The sequence below is a fragment of the Balaenoptera borealis genome, assembly GCF_965194805.1.
Source record: "Balaenoptera borealis genome assembly, chromosome: 11".
Classification (NCBI taxonomy): domain Eukaryota; kingdom Metazoa; phylum Chordata; class Mammalia; order Artiodactyla; family Balaenopteridae; genus Balaenoptera; species Balaenoptera borealis.
Window position 1 is genome coordinate 11,917,949 of NC_138868.1, and position 21,893 is coordinate 11,939,841.

Genomic DNA, 21,893 nt, shown 5'->3' on the forward strand with positions numbered 1-21,893 from the left:
GTGGAGGAATATATGACAGAAAATTCTGTAAAATATCTACAGTGCAACTTAATTCCAGAAGTATTTATTTCTTAATCCCCACCCAGCTTGTAAAACATAATTAAAATGACTGGTAGGAATAACATTAGCACAAGAAAAATAAAAGTCCACTTTAACCAAATTTTCTGATCTAAGATATCGCACTAAAATCCTCTGAGCTTCTACTGGAGATAATAATTGTATTAAATGAGTGCTGAATGAGCAAGAACTTTGCACAGTGCTGGACAGAGAATAGTTGTTTAATAAATGTGTCCTTTCCCTTCTCTTCTTCTCCCTAATCTTTCTGCCTCTTCCTTTTCTGTATTGGCACCCTTCTCTGTTCATCCAAATACATTAAATACACATAACATATCAATAAATCATATATTGCATTATTAAATATTAATAGAATGTATTATAGAAATAATTATATAGTTTATATAAACACTAATATATTTAATATATACTTGTTACATTTAATATATATATTTACATTTACAACTGTGGCTCTGCTATTTAATTGTGAGCTTTTCGAGGGCAGAAGTGTTATCCCATTAAGTTTGTATTCTTGGAATGTAGTCCAACGTTGGTCAAATAACCCAATAAGCGAAAGAAAATGTGATTGAGAGGGACTGAGATGATTTCAATGTCTTCTGACAACTATACAGCAGTGTGTAAACCTCTCCATTGTACCACCACTATGACAATAAATTTTTTGGTCATCTGGCCCCCATTGACTGCTAGGTCTGTGGGATGTCCTGAACGCTTCCATCCATAATGATTTCACCTTAAGTTTCTCCTTTTGTCTGTCCAACATGGTCCATCACTTTTTCTGAGAAAGCAAGCTGTCATGGCTCTCTCTTGCTCTCATAAACCTATCAGTGAGTTACTTCTTGCTTTGTGGCGAGTTTCAATATCTTTTTTGTTTTTCTGATTACCTTGATATTCTACCTGTTCATAACTATCACCATTTTGAGTATGTGCTTAGCCAAGGGATACAAGAACATCTTGTCCACCTGTGCTGGCCACAACCCTGCAGTCTCCATTCTATGGGACAGTCTCTTCATGTACTTATATTTAATCTCCAGGAATTCTTTGGACACAGATAAGACAATATTGTCTCATGTTAGTGTTTTAAATATTTAGGATCCTAAATAACCTAATTTAACCCTCTTAGATCTTGGCACAGTGACATACCTGTCAATACACTTTATTTCCTGAAGTGATATCTTCACCTGTTCAAAATTTTGTTTTTGATTAAGAGTAAACATTATACACAGAAATGTAATAGCTTAATCATAAGAGCTCACAGTGAGCTTAAGACATTTTGAGGCCTTATTATGTACTGGGTACATTGGGTAATACAGAAAAAAAAAATTAAGGTAGTATATTATATTGTTTATATTATGCATTGTTTATATTATTATTCAGGCTTGGATTCAGACTTTAAAGGTTTGAATCTATATGAACTAAGACAACAGTGCCTGGTGTGAAGGGTAATAAGGTTGCAGATGTGATTGTTGCTGATATTATTGTTGTTAAGATTAAAAAGACATGTCCTATAGGACACATTTACTATCAAATTGAAAGGATAAAACTTCAACATCTTTTAATATCTACTCCTTAGCCCCCACCATCTCTCAGCTTCCATATCTGCACCTTAACTCAGATATCCTTTTCTTAAGTTTCCCAGTGTCTCCTTCTTTGTCTCAGTTCTTACCAGGTGTGACCTAAGCAAGGGTTTGCCCTGAAATGGTTATAATAAAGGTGGTGACAAATGAATGAATTTAGGATATATTTTGAAGGTAGAGATAATAGTATGTGCTCATGGACTACATGTGGATTGTGAGGAAAAGAGAGCCAGGGCTGAATAATCCTGGCATTAAGAGCTTGTTTGTTGAAGACTTTATCAGATTGGATTAGATATTTAGCCTGGATTCTGAAAATTGGGAAAGCTATTTCATAAATACAGTTGGGTGAAATAATCAGTACAACCTTCAATAGATTCCTCTGGCAGAAGTCTTGCCATGAAAGATAACGTGTCAAAATTTGTATCTGTTATTATCCCTAAATCTCAAACCTCAAGTTTTTTGTTGTTAATAATTGTCAGTATGGTATGTTTGATTATACAATTTTGAATTTAAGCTATTAGGTCACTCACCCACATAAGTTTCTTTAGTAATGTGGTTCCAATAATTTTGTTGAGCATTTTTTGTTATTTTTTCGATAGTCATATAATACTATGACCACTATTCATATTAATATTTATTTAATAGTAGTAATAATTGTGACATTGCATGCTAACTATGTATTAGGCAGTATTCTAAGTGATTTAAACATATCAACTTATTAAATTCCCCAAACAGCCTTGTGAGGTACTATTATTACCATCCCTGTTTTAAACTGAGGCACAGAGAGGTTGTGAGTTGCCCAAGGTTACCCAGCTAGTAAGTAGCAATACCAGGATTTGAATGCAGGCAAGTCACTCCAGAGACCATGTTCTTTATCACCACAATATGCTTCCTCTGTAAATAACAGTGTTGGTCTCCAAACACCTTTTATTTATTTATTTATTTGTTTGTTTGTTTATTTTAACATCTTTATTGGAGTATAATTGCTTTACAATGGTGTGTTAGTTTCTACTGTATAACAAAGTGAATCAGCTATGTGTATACATATATCCCCATATACCCTCCCTCTTGCGTCTCCCTCCCACTCTCCCTATCCCACCCCTCTAGGTGGTCACAAAGCACCGAGCTGATCTCCCTGTGCTATGCAGCTGCTCTCCACTAGCTATCTATTTTACATTTGGTAGTGCATATATGTCCATGCCACTCTCTCACTTTGTCCCAGCTTACCCTTCTCCCCTCCCATGTCCTCAAGTCCATTCTCTACATCTGCATCTTTATTCCTATCCTGCCCCTAAGTTCTTCAGAACCATTTTTTTTTCTTTTAGATTCCATATATATGTGTTAGCATGCGGTATTTGTTTTTCTCTTTCTGACTTACTTCATTCTGTATGACAGACTCTAGGTCCATCCACCTCACTACAAATAACTCAATTTCGTTTCTTTCTATGGCTGAGTAATATGCCATTGTATATATGTGCCACATCTTCTTTATCCATTCATCTGTTGGTGGACACTTAGGTTGCTTCCATGTCCTGGCTATTGTAAATAGTGTTGCAATGAAAAATGTGGCACATGTGGAACATGCTGTGTTGGGTCTTCGTTGCTGTGCGCGGGCTTTCTCTAGTTGCGGAGAGTAGGTGCTACTCTTCGTTGCAGTGCGCGGGCTTCTCATTGCCGTGGCTTCTCTTGTTGTGGAGCACGGGCTCTAGGCTCAAGGGCTTCAGTAGTTGTAGCACGCGGACTCAGTAGTTGTGGCTCACGGGCTTAGTTGATCCGAGGCATGTGGGATCTTCTCAGACCAGGGCTTGAACCCGTGTCCCCTGCATTGGCAGGCGGATTCTTAACCACTGTGCCACCAGGGAAGCCCCATGTCTCTTTTTGAATTATGATTTTCTCAGGGTATATACCCAGTTGTGGGATTGCTGGGTCATACAGTAGTCCTATTTTTAGTTTTTTAAGGAACCTCCGTACTGTTCTCCATAGTGGCTGTATCAATTTACATTCCCATCAACAGTGCAAGAGGGTTCCCTTTCCTCCACACCCACTCCAGCATTTATTGTTTGTAGATTTTTTGATGATGGTCATTCTGACTGCTGTGATGTGACACTTCATTGTAGTTTTGATTTGCATTTCTCTAATGATTGGTAATGTTGAGCATCCTTTCATGTGTTTGTTGGAAATATGTATATCTTCTTTGGAGAAACGTCTGTTAAGGTCTTCTGCTCAGTTTTGGATTGAGTTGTTTGCTTTTTTGATATTGAGCTGCATGAGCTGCTTCTATATTTTGGAGATTAATCCTGTCAGTTGCTTCGTTTGCAAATATTTTCTCCCATTCTGAGGTTTGTCTTTTCATCTTGTTTATGGTTTCTTTTGCTGTGCAAAAACTTTTAAGTTTCATTAGGTCCCATTTGTTTATTTTTTGTTTTATTTCCATTTCTCTAGGAGGTGGGTCAAAAAGGATCTTGCTGTGATTTATGTCAAAGAGTGTTCTTCCTATGTTTTCCTCTAAGGGTTTTATAGTGTCTGGCCTTACATTTAGGTCTTTAATCCATTTTGAGTTTACTTTTGTGTATGGTGTTAGGGAGTGCTCTAATTTCATTCTTTTACATGTAGCTGTCCAGTATTCCCAATACCACTTATTGAAGAGACTGTCTTTTCTCCATTGTATATTTTTGCCTCCTTTATCAAAGATAAGATGACCATATGTGCGTGGGTTGATCTCTGGGCTTTGTATCCTGTTCCATTGATCTATATTTCTGTTTTTGTGCCAGTACCATACTGTCTTGTTTACTGTAGCTTTGTGGTATAGTCTGAAGTCAGGCAGCCTGATTCCTCCAGCAGCGTTTTTCTTTCTCAAGTTTGCTTTGGGTATTCAGAGCCTTTTGTGTTTCCATATAAATTGTGAAATTTTTTGCTCTAGTTCTGTGAAAAATGCCATTGGTAGTTTGCTATGGATTGCATTGAACCTGTAGATTGCTTTGGGTAGTATAGTCATTTTCACAATGTTGATTCTGCCAATCCAAGATCATGGTATATCTCTCCATCTGTTTGTATCATCTTTAATTTCTTTCATCAGTGTCTTATAGTTTTCTGAATACAGGTCTTTTGTCTCCTTAGGTAGGTTTATTCCTAGGTATTGTATTCATTTTGTTGCAATGGTAAATGGGAGTGTTTCCTTAATTTCTCTTTCAGATTTTTCATTATTAGTGTATAGGAATGCAAGAGATTTCTGTGTATTAATTTTGTATCCTGCTACTTTACCAAATTCATTGATTAGCTCTAGAAGTTTTCTGGTAACATCTGTAGGATTCTCTATATAGAGTATCATGTTATCTGCAAACAGTGACAGTTTTACTTCTTCTTTTCCAATTTGGATTCCTTTTATTTCTTTTTCATCTCTGATTTCTGTGGCTAGAACTTCCAAAACTATGTTGAATAATAGTGGTGAGAGTGGCATCCTTGTCTTGTTCCTGATTTTAGAGGAAATGGTTTCAGGTTTTCACCATTGAGAATGATGTTGGCTGTGGGTTTGTCATATATGACCTTTATTATGTTGAGGTAAGTTGCCCCTATGCCTACTTTCTGGAGGCTTTTTACCATAAATCAGTGTTGAATTTGTTTGAAAGCTTTTTCTGCATCTATTGAGATGATCATATGGTTTTTATCTTTCTATTTGTTAATATGGTGTATCACATTGATTGATTTGTGTATATTGAAGAATCCTTGCATTCCTGGGGTAAACCCCACTTGATCATGGTGTACAATCTTTTCAGTGTGCTGTTGGATTTTCTTTGCTAGTATTTTGCTGAGGATTTTTGCATCTGTGTTCATCAGTGATATTGGTCAGTAGTTTTCTTTCTTTGTGACATGTTTGTCTGGTTTTGGTATCAGGGTGATGGTGGCCTCATAGAATGAGTTTGTGAGTGTTTCCCCTCTGCTATATTTTGGAAGAGTTTGAGAAGGATAGGTGTTAGCTCTTCTCTAAATGTTTGATAGAATTAGCCTGTGAAGCCATCTGGTCCTGGGCTTTTTTCTTGGAAGATTTTAAATCACAGTTTCAACTTCAGTGCTTGTGATTGGTCTGTTTATATTTTCTATTTCTTCCTGGTTCAGTCTTGGAAAGTTGTGCTTTTCTAAGAATTTGTCCATTTCTTCCAGGTTGTCCATTTTATTAGCATATAGTTGCTTGTAGTAATCCCTCATGATTCTTTGTATTTCTGCAGTGTCAGTTGTTACTTCTCCTTTTTCATTTCTAATTCTGTTGATTTGAGTCTTCTCTCTTTTTTTCTTGATGAGTCTGGCTAGGGGTTTATCAATTTTGTTTATCTTCTCAAAGAACCAGCTTTTAGTTTTATTGATCTTTGCTATTGTTTCCCTCATTTCTTTTTCATTTATTTCTGATGTGATTTTTATGATTTCTTCCCTTCTGCTAACTTGGGGGGTGTTTTGTTCTTCTTTCTCTAATTGCTTTAGGTGTAAGGTTAGGTTGTTCATTTGAGAATTTTCTTGTTTCTTGAGGTAGGATTATATTGCTATAAACTTCTCTCTTAAATCTGCTTTGCTGCATCCCATAGGTTTTGGGTCATTGTGTTTTCATTGTCATTTGTTTTTAGGTATTTTTTGATTTCCTCTTTGATTTCTTCAGTGATCTCTTGGTTATTTAGTTGTGTAATATTTAGCCTCCATGTGTTTGTATTTTTTACAGTTTTTTTCCTGTAATTTATATCTAGTCTCATAGCATTGTTGTTGGAAAATATACTTGATATAATTTTAATTGTCCTAAATTTACCAAGGCTTGATTTATGACCAAGATATGATCTATCCTGGAGAATGTTCCATGAGTACTTGAGAAGAAAGGGTAGTCTGTTGTTTTTGGATGGAATGTCCTATAAATATCAATTAAGTCCATCTTGTCTTATGTGTCATTTAAAGCTTGTGTTTCCTTATTTGTTTTCATTTTGGTTGATCTGTCCGTTGGTGAAAGTGGGGTGTTAAAGTACCCTACTATGACTGTGTTACTGTCGATTTCCCCTTTTATGGCTGTTAGTATTTTCCTTATGTATTGAGGTGCTCCTATGTTGGGTGCATAAATATTTACAATTGTTATATCTTCTTCTTGGATTGATCCCTTGATCATTATGTAGTGTCTTTCATTTTCTCTTGTAATAGTCTTTATTTTAAAGTCTATTTTGTCTGATATGAGAATTGCTACTCCAGCTTTCTTTTGATTTCCATTTGCATGGAATATCTTTTTCATCCCCTCACTTTCAGTCTGTATGTGTCCCTAGCTCTGAAGTGGGTCTCTTGTAGACAGCATATATACAGGTCTTGTTTTTGTATCCATTCAGCCAGTCTATATGTTTTGGTTGGAGCATTTAATCTATTTACATTTAAGGTACTTATCGATATGTATGTTCCTATTACCATTTTCTTAATTGTTTTGGGTTTGTTTTTTGTAGGCCTTTTCTTTCTCTTGTGTTTCCTGCCTAGACAAGTAGCTTTAGCATTTGTTGTAAAGCTGGTTTGGCGGTGCTGAGTTCTCTTAGCTTTTGCCTGTCTGTAAAGGTTTTAATTTCTCCATTGAATCTGAATGAGATCCTTGCTGGGTAGAGTAATATTGGTTGTAGGTTTTTCCCTTTAATCTCTTTCAATATGTCCTGCCACTCCTTTCTGGCTTGCAGAGTTTCTGCTGAAAGATCAGCTGTTAACCTTATGGGGATTCCCTTGTATGTTAATTGCTGCTTTTCCTTGCTGCTTTTCATATTTTTTCTTTGTATTTAATTTTTGATAGTTTGATTAATATGTGTCTTGGTATGTTTATCCTTGGATTTATCCTGTATGGGACGCTCTGTGCTTCCTGGACTTGATTGACTATTTCCTTTCCCTTGTTAAGGAAGTTTTCACCTATAATCCCTTCAAATATTTTCTCAGGCCCTTTCTTTTTCTCTTCGTCTTCTGGGACCCCTATTATTCGAATGTTGGTGTGCTTAATGTTGTCCCAGAGGTGTCTGAGACTGTCCTCAATTCTTTTCATTCTTTTTTCTTTGTTCTGCTCTGCAGTAGTTATTTCCATTATTTTATCTTCCAGGTCACTTATCCGTTCTTCTGCCTCAGTTATTCTGCTGTTGGTTCCTTCTAGAGAATGTTTTATTTCATTTATTGTGGTGTTCATCATTGTTTGTTTGCTCTTTAGTTCTTCTAGGTCCTTGTTAAACGTTTCTTTTATTTTCTCCATTCTATTTCTAAGATTTTGTGTCATCTTTACTATCATTACTCTGAATTCTTTTTCAGGTAGATTGCCTATTTCCTCTTCATTTATTTGGTCTGGTGGGTTGTTAGTTTGCTTCTTCATCTGCTGAATATTTCTCTCTTCCCATTTTGCTTAACTTACTGTGTTTGGGGTCTCCTTTTTGCAGGCTGCAGGTTTGTAGTTCCCATTGTTTCTGGTGTCTGCCCACAGTGGGTAAAGTTGGTTCAGTGGGTTGTGTAGGCTTCCTGGTGGAGGGGACTGGTGCCTGTGTTCTGGTGGGTGGCACTGGATCTTGTCTTTCTGGTGGGCAGGACCGTGTCTGGTGGTGTGTTTTGGGTGTCTGTGAACTTAGTATGATTTTAGGCAGCCTCTCTGCTAATGGGTGGGGTTGTGTTCCTATCTTGCTAGTTGTTTGGCATAGGCCATCCAGCACTGTAGCTTGCTGGCCAGTGGGTGGAGCTGGGTCTTAGCATTGAGACGGAGATCTTGGGAGAACTCTCGCCGATTGATATTACATGGGGCTGGAGGTCTCTGGTGGTCCAATGTCCTGAACTCGGCTCTCCCACCTCAGAGGCTCATGCCTGACACCAGTCCAGAGCACCATGACCCTGTCAGCCACACGGCCAGGTATGTGGGGATTTCTTTGCCTTTTGGGAAGTCTGAGGTCTTCTGCCAGTGTTCAGTAGGTGTTCTGCAGGAGCTGTTCCACATGTAGATGTATTTTTGATGTATTTGTGGGGAGGATGGTGATCTCCACGTCTTACCCCTCCACCATCTTGAAGGTCCACTGTCCCTCCAAACACCTTTTAGAACTGCTGTAAGACTCTTGTAACATACTAAAAGTAGGAAAGAATGCCCACTTAATTTTGTCAGATGAAGAAATTAAAACTCAGCAACATTATGTGGCTTTTCCAAGGGGATAAAATGGGAATGACCATCTCCCTCCATTCTGTGATGCCTCCCTCAAGGGGATGAAGCCAGGCATAGGCTGTATAGTATAGAGTTTGTTTGAGTGGTCATGATTTTGATATTTTTTCACTTTTGGGGGTATTTCTTTTAATGGGGGGACAATTTTCTCTGAGGAGTGAAAGGAAAGCTATCCTTCCTAGACCTTAGATGGAGCACAATGGCTTGGGTAATAATCTCATTCTTCACAGTATTCACATCCAGAAGGCAGTGATACGTCATTTTTTCTCAGGTAATTACCTAAAAGAATATCTGGGAAGATTAAATGAGATACTATTTATTGTTCTCTGACTACCTGGCATATGGTAAGTGCTTAGTTAGTATGAGTGCTATCTTGCTCAGGAATGACAGTGATAAAAGTGAAAGTAATTTGCAGAGGAAACACAAACTTTCAACCCAAATAAAAATAAGCAACAGATATTTTGAATATAACTGAGTGGCCATTTGGAATATCTGAGTGGAGTCAGGAACTAACGAATATAGTGCATACCTTTACAAATGGTGAGATGGAAGTCAGAAGCTGCCAGTCTCAGGGTTATTGGGAATCCTACACTGGTAATGGTGTCACAGTGTGCTTGTGTCATTCAGGTGACAGAATGTGCCATGAATCATTTTCCATGCATCAGTAATTCATCCATTTTGCTTCCCTTGTTTTGACAGGTGAAACACCATTTCAAAATGGCATTCATGGAGAACAGCACTGAAGTGAATGAGTTTAGACTCTTGGGACTAATTGATATCCCAGCACTGCAAGTCCCTCTCTTCATAATATTCACTTTCATATATCTCATCACTCTCATTGGAAATCTTGGGATGATCACGTGGATTCTGTTGGACTCTCGTCTCCACACTCCCATGTATTTTTTCCTCAGTAACCTCTGTCTGGTGGATTGTGTTTACTCCTCAACTGTTACTCCCAAGGTGATGGCTGGGTTTTTCACAGGAGATAAAGTCATATCCTATGGGGGATGTGTTGTTCAGACGTTCTTCTTTGTGGCTTTGCCAGTGTAGACTGTTTTCTACTAGCAGTCATGGCTCATGATCGGCATGCAGCAGTGTGTAAGCCCTTGCATTACACCACCACTGTGACCACCAGTGTGTGTGCTCAAAGGGCCATAGGCTGCTATGTCTGGGGCTTTGCTCAATCTGCCATCCACACTGGATTCACCTTCTGCCTCTCCTTCTGCCATTCCAATATGGTCCATCACTTCTTCTGTGATATTCCCCCAATCCTGGCCCTTTTCTGCTCTGATATCTACATAAATGAGATTGTGCTCTTTACCTTAGCAGCTTTCAATGTCTTTTTTGCCCTTATAGTTACCTTGACTTCCTATCTGTTCATATTCATTGACATCCTGAGAATGCACTCAGCAGACAGAAGGAAGAAAGCCTTTTCCACCTGCACCTCTCACCTCACTGCTGTCTCCATATTCTATGGAACTGTCATCTTCATGTACTTACAACCCAGTTCTAGTCATTCTATGGGCAAGGGCCAAATGTCATCTGTTGAACCCTATAGTCTAAGGAATAAAGAGGTTAGTAATGCTTTCAGGAGAGCCATTGAGAAGATGAAGATTCTGTTTAGCACATAGATTTAATTAGAGAGATTATACGATCTGTATAGCTAATCAGTTATCTATTGCTTTGTAACACACTACCACAAAACTTAGTGGCTTAAAACAACATTTTATATTTCTCATAATTCTATGGTTGGCAGGGCAGTTACTTTGCTGCTTTCTCACGGACTCACTCATGAGGTTGCCTATCTTCTGCATAGTCAGTTGGGCTGAAGGCTTAAAGATGGCCTTACATTCCTGGATGTTGATTCTGGCTACTCTCTACCTCTTCTCCACATGGTCTTTGATCCTCCAGAGGCTGGACAAGCTTTCTTTCATAATATTTTCAGGCCAGCATTCTCACAGTGTGAAAGTAAAAATAAAAGGCTCTTGAAGTCCAGACTCCCAACTCACAACATTTTTTTTTCTTCCATAAAAGATTGGCATCGAAATAGAGGTATAAATTTGAAAGTTATCAGCATGTAGATGGTATTTAAGTCCTGAGAATGAATGAGATCTGTAAGAAGACATAGGTAGAGAGAAGGGAAGTGGTTTAAGGACTAAGACCTGGGTAACTGTCTCAATAAAAGGTCAGAGAGAGGAGCTGCCAGCAAAGGTGAGTGGTGTCCTGTAAACCAAGTGATATGAAATGTTTCAAGAGGGAATGTCTGTGTCAAAGGTGCTGGTAGGTTAAGTAATATCAAGATTAAGAATTGATGATAAGCTTTAGTGATATGAAGTTGATGAATGACTTTGAGTAGTTTTAGATCAATGGTGGGGGTAAAAATATTTTAAATGTATACCCTACAATCTAGTCCCTAATTATTCATTGTTTTAGTTACTAAATGTTTTCCCAAACTGCATAATACAGTAAATATATGTTGTGCTTTTCTTAGAGCAGCTAGGGAAATATGGCTTTGATACCCTCAACTTTCGAAAGAAAGCAGGTACCTAAAGATCTGTTGTATTGAATACTTACTTTGCAACAATTTATAGTTCTGGGCTTTACTTTCCCTTCATTGTTTCTGAATATAAGATTGTGTGTAATTAGTTCTTTGGGATAATGAAGAGAAAGAGTGATCTATGTTACTTTTGGGGAAAGCAGTGTACAGACAGGAAAATAAAATGCTTAAGAAATGGTGTGATGCTTGAGGTGATGAAGTGAGATAAAGGCAGGGATTTGGAACAAGAATTGAGAGAAAAGTAGAAAACTTAAATAAACACAATATATACTCAAAGATGTCTCAAAAATATTTGCAATGATACTGAGCTTCCTGTCTTTTGTTGCTACTTAATTTAACAGCTAAAAGAAAGACTGGAGAGGGGAGGGATAAATTAGGAGTTTGGGAATGACATATACACACTACCATATATAAAATAATTAATCAACAAGGACCTATTGTATAGCACGGGGAAATATACTCAATATTCTATAATAACCTAAATGGGAAAAGAATCTGAAAAAGAATAGATATATGTCAATCACAATCTTCCAATTTATCCTCCCCCCTTCCCCCCCGGTAACCATAAGTTTATTTTCTGCATCTGTAACTCTATTTCGGTTTTGTAGATAAGTTCATTCGTAGCCTTTTTTCACACTACTATATATAAAATAGATAACTAATAAGGACCTACTCTATAGCACGGGGAACTCTACTCAATACTCTGTAATGGCCTATATGGGAAAAGAATCTAAAAAAAAGACTGGATTTATGTATTTGTATAACAGATTCACTTTGCTGTACACCTGAAACTAATACAACATTGTAAGTCAATTATACCCTGATAAAAATTTTTTAAAATAAAAAGATTACCAGAAAAAAAAAGAGTATATATATGTATAGCTAAGTCACCTTGCTGTACACCTGAAACTAATGCAACATTGTAAATCAACTATACTCCAATATAAAATAAAAATTAAAAAAAAAAACCCTACTCTTTTGATTTGAAGTGACCAATTTGGTTTTACCCAGGAACCCCAAAGCACTCCATCTATGGACCCTAATAAACGCATGTGCCCCATGTTCTGTCATTCCCTCTGTCTGCACTCTGGCTTGGCCTCCCTGTGTGACCCCTGGAGGCATGCTGTATACTTCTTCCACGACCTGTGAGTAATAAACTTCTCTCTTTCAATTTCTCTCCTGGTCTGTTGTTGAACTGTAGCTCACTACCTGGCACCCTTTGCTCCACTTAACAAATGTTAATTTAACATGCTCCACTTAACAAATGTTAATTTAACAAAGTCATAACAACCAGAAAGGCCAAGGGCAGGAGACAATCAGTGTTTTAAATTTAGCTCAAACAGTGCAGCTGAGAGTGAATTCAAACTTCCTCCACCTTTTTGTTTTATTCAGTCCCAAAGGGATTGGGTGATGCTCACCCACATTGGGGTGCTTCACTCAGTTCACTAATTCACATGCTGATCTCTTCCAAAAACACCTTCACAGATCCACTCAGAAATAGTGTTTAACCACATATCTGGACATCCCCTTACTTACTCAAGTTGACACATAAAATTACGCACCAGAGAAGGGCTTGCTATTTTCATTTTGTTATTATTTTCTGTACCTCTTATAGCTATTATTCTCCTCTTTTACTCTCTTGGTGCCTTTCTCTGTGTTTTGTTGATTTTGATTTTTAGTGATATGCTTTGATTCCTTTCTCATTTTCTTTTGTGTATCTTCTATTGGTACTTCTTTGTGATTATCATGGGGCTTGCATAAAACACCTTATAGTTATAACAGTCTATTTTAGACTGATAACAACTTAACTTTCTATTATATACAAAAACTCTAATCCTTTATACCTCCCCTCCCCTTTACGTTATGGATATCACAAATTATATCATTTTATATTTTTTATCCCTTAATATAGTTTTACAGCTATAGTTATCTGTTTATCCTTTAAATGCTATACTAGAATTCAAAGTGATTTACAAACCACAATTACAGTTTGCTGGATTCTATATTTGTCTGTATATTTACCTTTGCCAGTGAGCTTTATATTTTCATATGCTTTTGGGTTGCTGTCGAATGTCCTTTCATTTCAATTGGGACTTCCTTTAGCATTTCTTTTTTTTTTTTTTTAACATCTTTATTGGACTATAATTGCTTTACAATGGTGTGTTAGTTTCTGCTTTATACCAGAGTGAATCAGTTATACATATACATATGTCCCCATATCTCTTCCCTCTTGCATCTCCCTCCCTCCCACCCTCCCTATCCCACCCGTCTAGGTGATCCCAAAGCACCGAGCTGATCTCCCTGTGCTATGCAGCTCCTTTAGCATTTCTTGATAGGCAGGTCTAGTGATGATGAACTTCATCAGCTTTTTATTAAAATTGAACTATAATTGACATACATATTATATTAGTTTCAGGTGTACAACGTAGTGATTTGACATTTGTATACACTATGAGATGATGACACTGATAAGTAGAGTTATCATCTGTCACCGTTTAAAGTTACTACAATATTATTGACTATATTCCCTATTTTATGTAGTACATCACCATTACTTATTTATTTGTAACTGATGAGCACCTCTTAATCTCCTTTCCGTATTTTGCACATCCCCCACCCTCTCTTCCCTGGCAGCCATGTTTTTCTCTGTACCTATGAATCTCTTTCTGCTTTTTTTGTTCATTTTTTTTTTTTGGTTTGTTTTTAGATTCCACAATAAATGAAATGATAAGGTATTTGTCTTTCTCTGTCTGACTTACTTCACTTAGTCTAATACCCATCAGGTCCATCCACATTGTCACAAATGGCAAGATTCCATTTGTTTTTATGGCTGAGTAATATAAATTGTATATCTACACCACACCTTCTTTATCCATTCATCTATCTGTGGACACTTTGGTTGTTTCCATATCTTGTCTACTGTAAATAATAATGCTGTGATGAACATAGGGATGCATGTATCTTTTTGAATGTGTTTTTGTTTTCCTTGGGTAAATTCTCAGAAGTAGAATTGCTGAACTGTATGGTAGTTCTATTTTAAAATTTTTGAGAAAACTCCATATTGTTTTCTATAGTGGTTACACCAATTTACATCCCCACCAACAGTGCAGGAGTGTTCCTTTATCTCCACATCCTTGTCAACATTTGTTATTTGTTATCTTTTTGATAATAGCCATTCTGATAGATGTGAGGTGATATCTCATTGTGGTTTTGATTTACGTTCCCCTGATGATTAGTGATGAGCATTTTTTCATATGCCTGCTGGCCATCTGTATGTATTCTTCAGGAAAATGTCTGTTCAGGTTCTCTTCTCATTTTTAATCAGTTTTTTGTTGTTGTTGTTTTCGAGTTGTATGAGCTCTTTGTATATATTGGATATCAACCCCTTATTGGATATATCATTTGTAAATATCTTCTTCCATTCACTAGGTTGCTTTTTTTGTTTTGTTGATAGTTTCTTTTGCTGTGTAAAATCTTTTTAGTTTGATGTAGCCTCATTTGTTTATTTTTGCTTTGGTCTCCCTTGCCTGACTAGACATATCCAAAAAAAAAAAAATTAATAAGACCAATGTCAAAGAGCTTATTTCCTATGTTTTTTTCTAGACGTTTTATGGTTTCAGGTCTTACTAAAATTTTAGTGTGGGAATTATTTCAGATTTACACAAAAATTTCAAAGATAGTATTGAGAATTCCTATATCCACTCACCTAGTTCACTTTACATGTAAAGTTTCATTATCTTATGTTACTGTGGTTCATTTTTCAAAACAAAGAATCCAACTTTGGTACTTTGTGGTTAACTGAAAAGTCCAGAGTTTATACAAATTTCACTAGTTTTTCCACTATGTAATGTTTCTTTGTTTCAGGATCCAATCCTGAACATCAGAAACAAAGTAGTCGTTTTGAAGGCTATGATGTAATAGTGTGTTACCAACAATGTGTAACTTGCACAGCCACGATTAAGATAAAAGAGAAAGATATGGGGTATGGAGGAAAATAAATGAAGCAGGCTAGAGTCATAGCTAGAAAAAAATCTGGGGTGTGATGATCAGAATATGGGAAAAAATTAATAAGAAACCTCTAGGTTGTTGAAGGAATTGCATTGCTAAGAAAGCTATGCTTTCATTTAAAAAGTCTTTGAGCATTAGATTACCTCTGAGAAGTCCAAACTGCATGGATGGAAGTAAGCCACAAAACAATATTCCTCAAGGAGAAGAGACTTCAATACCACTTCAGAAGTCATCATAAAAAAAGAATTCAGAAATTCAGAAAGCAACATCCAAAAGATTGGATGAGATGCTAAGAAAAAGAATGAAAAATGGAGTTCTTAACCAAGAGACAAATCAAGATGTAATGAAGAATTGTCTATCATTCTCTGGGTTGGCGGGGGGCAGTCTTTGTGATGCCAACTCAGCAAAATTTCAGAATTGGCTAACATGTCTTCCATTATTCTCTTTTATGAATGAGGGTTTTTCCCCTTATTATCATTACCCTGCTTCAACATTATATATTGGATGTGTATATGGGATGAGCTAAGTTTTCTTTTTAGTTCACAAGTTGTTGGATGAGAAAGAACCACACTGGACTGGATGAAGGTGACAAAGTTATCACTTAGATATACTGATAATTGAGCTCCTACCATTAGCTCGAAATTTAAGTTGTCCCCTGCCAGAAATTTGGATTGGAACTCTAGTGCATCTTTGTCTCCTCAAAATTCAGAATTCTCCAGTCCAGCCCTCTAGCATCTTATTACCTTCAAAATATGACTGTGTCCTGTGAGTGAGATTGTCCTTGTCTTGAGACAGTCTCCTCCAGCAGTTATTTGTTTCCTTTGTATAAAAAGACTTCAGGGCATTTTACTCTACCTTTTAGAAGAGTCTGGCCCAATTCTTCAGCCTCAAGCAATCCAAAACGTGAAGACTACCAGTAATGTATGAAGATTCTGTCAGGAACACTCACCTCTGTTGTAGACAGCACTAAGGGTTGGCAGTGACATGAAAGAATTGAGATTATCATGTATCACCAGTGGGATTGCAAAATGATGCATCACTTTTAAAAACCAGTTGGCAGTATCTTATAAAGCTAAACATAAACTTTAGCATTATCAGTCAACAATTCCACTTCAAGGTGTTTACTCAAGTGAAATGCAAACCTATGTTCATACACAAGCCTGTAGGCAGATGTTTATAGCAGATTTAATTGTAATCAATAAAAACTAGAAATAAACAACCTGGTTAGATCCATGTAATAAAATACGATTTGATAATAAAAAGGAACAAACTACTGATGCGTGCAACAAATGGATGAATGTCATGTGTATTATGCTAAATGAAAATAACCAGACTCAAAAAGCTACATACTGCATGGTTTCATTTATATGACATTTCTTGCAAAGGAAAAGTCATAAGGACAAATATAGTCTCTGGGGGGTGCCAGGAAATTTTCTCTGCAAAAGAACACAGGAAAATTTGGGGGGTATATAAGACTGTTCTTTATTTTGATTGCATTGGTGGTTACATTATTATATACATTTGTCCAAACTCTCAGAACTGTACACTAAAATGCATAAAATTTACTATAAATAAAACATACTGAAACTGGAAAAAAGGGAAGAAACAACAACAAAATAATGTAAACACATCTCTGTGCTGTCTCAGTAAGCCAAGTTGCGTCTTCACATGCAGTTTAATTGCTTCTTCCTGAAGTAAGTGAGCAGGACCTGTATTTTTCCTCATGGGGGCTTATTCGCCTGAGATCTCCAGGTCTCTAAAATTCCCTCCTGGTTCCCATTCATTAGCTTCTGAAATCCCCAAATAGTTCTTCTCTTTGACATCATTTTAGAAGTGACAAACTATATACAGAGCCTCTTTGGTAATTTATTTACTCATCTGAATGTGAATAATTGTTAGTACACATGCTGATCTTTCCCCAAACTAAGGATTATCCGTGAGTTTGCAACCATTGACAGGAAAAATCGCCAAGATAAAAATTATATTGAATGCAGACAAAATGACGATTTACTGACTTGTTTTATAGACCTTATTTCAATAGCTATTCACAGCCACGATTCTGTGAATTAGGCTATGTTAATAATATTATGTCTATTTCACAAATAAGGAAATTAAGATTGTCGTAAGGTAAGTAACAACTACAAGGGCACCTTTTGATTAGTGCTCCAAGAGAGTTTCTCCAACAGGATTTATACATTCTTCTCTGAGAGAGTTTCAAATCCGACTAAAAATTTAGGATTTCCAGCACCTTGATTTCAAATAACAGGTAAGATTCTATATTCTATACACATTTTGAGTGAGAAGTGGAGTACTTGTAAAAGCAGTAGTGAAACTGATACTATGAGTTATTTGGGCTCAAAATAGAATGTCATAAACATTTTTCTGAAACAACTGGGATCAAGCCCAATTACAAGCTTGATCAAGCCCAATGCTTCCCTTAGTAGGAAGTTCTGTGATACTCATGAAACACTATGCTATGTTCCCAAAGAGGATGGGCAAAAACATTAGATGATGCTCTGAGTAGGTAGCAATTTCATTTGGTTTATTAGCTTCCCCTGTTACCATAGGGGACACTCACAGCAAAAGTCTGAACTGACAGTTGTTTAGATTCCAGAAGGGTCCTCATGAGATTATGTAGATTTGTATCCCATTCACTATTATTTACCTCATAATTTCACCCTTTTCATGACATCTATGAAAGCTGACAAAGCAGTCATTCAGAAAATAGATTGTAAAATCAATCATATATATATTTGAATCTTGAACCTACTTCATATTAGACATGTAATTTAGGAAGTAACTCCTCAAATTCTCAGTTTTCTTATCTGTAAAATATTGGTAAATGCACTAACTTTTAATGGAAAGATTAAATGAAACATATCTATATCTGCATATATAATTCTCTTATTAGTGGTCATAGAACACAGAATATGCTATTAAAAAGCTATGTTATCATGTTTGTCAGAAATTTGTAAACAGAAATGCCTTTAGAGACTAGGAATGTAAAGTAAAGTTGCAACATGGCCAGGAGGAAGATTGCAGAGAAAAGTAGCTGCCAGACAATGGATGTCCTGCCAAAGGACCTCCTACACTGTTGGTGGGAATGTAAACTGGTAGAGCCGCTATGGAGAACAGAATGGAGGTTCCTTAAAAAACCAAAAATAGAGCTACCATATGATACAGCAATCTCACCCCTGGGCATATATTAAAAGAAAACTATGGTTCAGAAGGATACATGCACTCCAATGTTCATTGCATCACTATTTACAATAGCCAAGACATGGAAGCAACCTAAATAATGTCCATTGATGAATGGATAAAGAGGATGTGGTACATATTATATACAATGGAATATTAGCCATTCAAAAGAATGAAATAATGTCATTTGCAGCAACATGGATGGACCTAGAGATTATCATACTAAGTGAAATAAGACAGAGAAAGACAAATATGATATTGCTTATATGCGGAATCTAAAAAAATGATACAAATGAACTAATTTGCAAAACAGAAACAGACTCACAGACTTCAAAAACAAACTTATGGTTACCAAAGGGGAAACTGGGCAGGGGGGAGGGATAAATTGGGAGTTTGGGATTGACATATACACACTACTACATTTAAAATAGGTAACCAACAAGGACCTACTGTATAGCACAGAGAAGTCTGCTCAATATTCTGTAATAGCCTGAATGTGAAAAGAATTTGAAAAAGAATAGATATATTTATACATATAACTAAATCAGCTTGCTGTACACCTGAAACAAACACAACATTGTAAATCAACTGTAGTCCAATATAAACTGAAAACTTTAAAAAATAGGCAATTGAGTTTTCAAAAATCTTCCCAATGCTGACTGGATATCACATGGGCTTTTACTATTCTCTATCAAAGACTAGTTTTACTTTGTATCGTAAACACTGGAATATAGCTGCATCTGAGACAAATGTGAAAGATATGTATAACTAGGTAACACTCCTTGTGTATTTCAATAAATCTTTCTAACCCAGAAAATAAATTAAATTAAAAGCACAAGCATATCATTAAAAAATAAAAATATGGATCTTGCCAGAGAACAGATGTGCAGGCTAGAATTAAACTCCTGGTCCATGACTTTTCAACCCTCATCTCTGTGGTTTAGCTACGGAATGAGAATAAACTGAGTAAGAATGAGTTTTAGGGAAGGAACTCCTTCAAATACAAATCAGAAGGAAAATTAAGCAAGATAGACTGAATGTCCCTGGATTTTCACATGAAATGGCTGGTATAGAGAGAGATATCCTGGAGGACACAGAAAAGGCTAAATGAACACAATGTGTGAGGAAAGGCAAGTTGAGAAGTGAATGTACTGGACTTCAAACTCACCCACACCTTGAGACCCTACATATCAGTACCCTCCTTTCCTAAATCAAGATGGAGACCATCATTTCATCCTAATAAGAAGATAGCAACTCATCAGGATTAGGCTGAACACCCAAGTTGTGCTTTTTAAAAAAAATTTATTATCTCATTTAACTATTTATAATAATCTAATTTTAGATGTCCCATTACCATCTTCATCTTGGAGATAGAGAAAACAAGGCTCTCAGAAGTTATATTAAGAATAATGTCTCCCAGATAGTAAAAGGTGGGACTGCTTTTTGAATGCATATGTACTTCTTTCCAGAGCCCTAGCTCTGCCTTGATCCGAAGCTTGACTCTGTCAGTTGACATTTGTGTAAAGGTCCACAGAACACTTAACCTTTTGTAGGTCTGTTGAGAGGATTAAGCATTTTAAAATATATTAAACGTAAATGTGTACTTGGAATGAGAACTGTGTAAATGTAAGCTGTTAACAGACTCATGCGATCTGATTTGGGAGGTGTATGTATGGCAAATATGTGACCTTAGACAAATCATAACCTCTTTCTGCACTTTAGTTTGTTCATTTGCACAAGTGGGAAGTTGGCCATGTAATCTCTATGGATCTTTCAGCTTCAACAGTGTGTAACTATAAGATAATCTATTTACTATGTTTTTTGGTTCAGATCTATGCTTTAGATCAGAGAATCATGAAGAATAATTTATTGCCGTAATATTATGGTAAAATAAACAGGGTGTTTTTATATTTAAATTTAAGTGAAATCTCTTTGCTGTTTACCAAATATTCCTTGCTTTCTCATTACTACAGAGAATTTAGAAATTCTCATGGAGAATGGTACAGAGGTGACGGATTTCATCCTGGTGGGTCTAACCAATACCCCAGAACTTCAGATTCCTCTCTTTATTGTGTTCACCCTCATTTTCCTCATCAGTGCTTTTGGAAACCTGGGGATGATCACATTGATCCTGTTGGACTCCCATCTCCACACCCCAATGTACTTTTTCATCATTAATCTGTCCTTGGTGGACTTTGGCTACTCCTCAGCTGTCACACCTAAAGTGATGGCTGGGTTCCTTAGAGGAGACAAGATCATCTCCTACAATGCATGTGCTGCTCAGATGTTCTTATTTGCAGCCTTTGCCAGTGTGGAAAATTTCCTCTTAGCCTCAATGGCCTATGACCGCTATGCAGCAGTATGTAAACCCCTCCATTACACCATCACCATGACGACAAGTGTGTGTACATGTCTGGCCATAGGCTCCTATGCATGTGGTTTCTTGAATGCTTCCATCCACGTTGGAGGTACATTCAGCCTTTCTTTCTGTAAGTCCAATGTGGTCCATCACTTTTTCTGTGACATTCCAGCTGTCATGGCTCCCTCTTGCTCGGATAAACACATTAGTGAGATGGTTCTTGTTTTAATTTCAAGCTTTAATGTCTTTTTTGCTCTTCTGGTAATATTGATTTCCTACCTTTTCATATCGATCACCGTCTTGAAGAGGCACTCAGCTAAGGGATACCAAAAAGGTTTGTCCACCTGTGCTAGTCACTTCTCTGTAGTCTCCATCTTCTATGGGACAGTCATCTTTATGTACTTACAACCCAGCTCCAGTCATTCCATGGACACAGACAAAGTGGCATCTGTGTTCTATGCTATGGTCATTCCCATGCTGAACCCTATCGTCTACAGCCTGAGGAACAAAGAGGTTAAAAGTGCATTCAAGAAGGTTTTGGGGAACGCAAAATTCTCTCTAGCCTTTGGATTTTAATGTTGTGTGATGTACAATAATCTAGTTTCGTTTCTGTCAGGTCATCCCATTCTCTTTTTTAGCCCTAAAATGCATTTAATTCCTAAAGTTATATCCTTACCACTTTAAAATATGTTATTTAGGGATAATAAAATATGTTCAGAAATGTAACACTTAGACTAGTACGGTTCAAGGAGAGAATAAGATGTTTTGCGTCCTGCTTCTCAAAAACATTACTCATGGCATTTGATTTATTCACTTGTTACACAGGCATTTTCTCTACCACATGCCAGGGGAAACATACATGTAAATCAGTGGGACAAACAAGGCTATGAACAGAAACACATATGTGTGCTCTATGTGGACATGTGGTCACATACACATGACAGT

The 21,893-nt window shown here is 36.8% G+C and overlaps 2 pseudogenes across 2 annotated transcripts in view; both read left to right on the top strand.

The window, feature by feature from the left end:
* The first annotated feature begins 4,345 nt into the window (after window positions 1-4,345).
* Window positions 4,346-12,624, top strand: LOC309605420 (olfactory receptor 5B12-like; annotated as a pseudogene). Its single transcript has one exon. The product of its transcript is annotated as an olfactory receptor 5B12-like (transcript).
* Window positions 12,625-14,202: 1,578 nt separating this feature from the next.
* Window positions 14,203-21,893, top strand: part of LOC309605840 — a 37,975-nt pseudogene continuing 30,284 nt past the window's right edge. Inside the window, exon 1 of the transcript in view lies at window positions 14,203-21,521. The product of the transcript in view is annotated as an uncharacterized misc_RNA (transcript). The remainder of the gene's footprint in view (window positions 21,522-21,893) is intronic.